General features: G+C 25.0%; 1 protein-coding gene across 7 annotated transcripts in view; it reads right to left on the bottom strand.

Annotated features, from left to right (window-relative positions):
* The window catches only part of LOC125041150 (mucin-5AC-like), a 514,849-nt gene that overhangs the window by 243,282 nt on the left and 269,067 nt on the right, over nt 1-2,500 (bottom strand). The gene's annotated exons all lie outside the window — the stretch shown is intronic.

Raw genomic sequence — 2,500 nt, forward strand, 5'->3', positions numbered from 1 at the left:
TAATTACCTATAAATGTCTTTAGATATACACCTTTTCACGTATGTATCTAAATAAACTTTGGGCCAAATTCAGACTATGAGAAAAGCTCTATCGATAAAAATGACTTTCCTAGTGGATAAAAATCATGATAACAACATGTTTGTAACATAATGGTGATGAAGGTAATAACGATATCATAAATAACAATGATAATGATGATGAAGGTAACCATTGACTTGACTTGTGGTCAGAGATTTACTCTCGTCTCGTGGTTAAAAAAGTACAGAAAAAAAAAATAGATTTTATTAACTTGCTTTCTCTCTTTTTTTTTTTTTTTTTTTGTAGTACAATCTGAAATAAGATTTTTTTACGAGATATTTATGATCCAGTTTCTAATCGTTTTGTATTACAGCGACTGCCTCGAGGTTTGTTTTTCAAACTATACTCCTCTGGTGACACTTATAGAGTGATATTGCTCTCGACCCACTTGCTGGAGCAGGGATATTAGCTGCAGAGTTATAGCGTGTGTTGCTCATTTTTCGAGGATATGCGGGCATCTGTTTGTGTGTCTGCCTGTCTATCTTTTTACATATCTATGTGATTGTGTGTGTGTATGTGTATGTGTTTATATATATATATATATATATATATATATATATATATATATATGTGTGTGTGTGTGTGTGTGTGTGTGTGTGTGTGTGTGTGTGTGTGTACACATATATAGACATAAAAAATATATACATATACATACACACACACACACACACACACACACACACACACACACACACACACACACACATATATATATATATATATATATATATATATATATATATATATATATATTGATTCTACTATTTGCAATCTTTGCTTTAAGAAGTAATGCATCTCGCTGAGTGTTAGTGCTAATAATACCATGTTCACTTTCCTTTTCGGCGCCTCAATTACGTAATCATAATCATTATCATTATTACTATCGTTATTATTGTTGTTTTTAAGTGTGTCGTCGAGGTCATAGCTATTATTGTTGTTCTTGTTGTTATTGTTGTTTACGGTGGCATTTTTATAATCATTTCAATGAAGATAAAGATATTTTTTTGATCCTTTCAATAAAGATAAAGATATTTTTATAATAATTTCAATAAAGATAAAGACATTTTTATAATAATTTCAATAAAAATAAAGATATTTTTATAATCACTTCAATAAAGATAAAGATATTTATATAATCATTTCAATAAAGATATTTTTATAATCATTTCAATAAAGATAAAGATATTTTTATAATAATTTCAGTAAAGATAAAGATATTTTTATAATAATTTCAATAAAGATAAAGACATTTTTATAATAATTTCAATAAAGATAAAGGTATTTTTATAATCATTTCAATAAAGATAAAGATATTTTTATAATAATTTCAGTAAAGATAAAGATATTTTTATAATAATTTCAATAAAGATAAAGACATTTTTATAATAATTTCAATAAAGATAAAGGTATTTTTATAATCATTTCAATGAAGATAAAGATATTTTTATAATCATTTCAATAAAGATAAAGATATTTTTATAATAATTTCAGTAAAGATAAAGATATTTTTATAATCCATTCAATGAAGATAAAGATATTTATATAATCATTTCAATAAAGATATTTTTATAATCATTTCAATAAAGATAAAGATATTTTTATAATAATTTCAGTAAAGATATAGATACTTTTATAATCATTTCAATAAAGATAAAGATATTTTTATAATCCTTTCAATAAAGATAAAGATATTTTTATAATCCTTTCAATTATAGAAATAACTGGCACTATTGGGGACCATGAGAGTCAGTCACCCGACGCACGTTCGAATATGGCACCAATGGCTTGATATTGCAACTTGCAACTCCTAGCCCTCGCGTGTGAGTTCGTGACGTAAAGACCGAATTGCCATTATTTTTGCTATTGCTAATAATGTTATTATTGGTGTTTTTATTGTCATCATCACCACCATAATCATCATCATTATCATCATTGTTACTATTATCATCCTTATTAATGATAATGACCAGTGATTTTGATAATACAGACAAATAATTGCACTGATAATATTAACAACAAAACGTAGTACATTATTAAGGATAAGATAGACCAATTACCGATTAATTTGGCTGGTCATTTCACATACTACATCGTGAGATTTTTTTTTTTTTTTTTTTTATTTATCTTCCACGAGAAAAAAAAATCATAACAGAACGACTGAAACTTATTGATGATTAAGTAAAGTTTAGAATTCAGAATATACTGGATTCAGAATTTTATCAATCTCATGTAGATAATATAGAAATGATAATTTTAGAAATTCAATTACTTTTAGATCATCATCCTCATTATCATTATTAAAAGTATTATTAACATCATTATTATTATCATTATCATCTTTTTTATTATCATCATTATTATTATTATCACTTGTTAAAAGTACATTTATTATTATTATCATTATTATTATTATTATTATCA

The sequence above is a fragment of the Penaeus chinensis genome, chromosome 30 (assembly GCF_019202785.1).
Source record: "Penaeus chinensis breed Huanghai No. 1 chromosome 30, ASM1920278v2, whole genome shotgun sequence".
Lineage (NCBI taxonomy): Eukaryota > Metazoa > Arthropoda > Malacostraca > Decapoda > Penaeidae > Penaeus > Penaeus chinensis.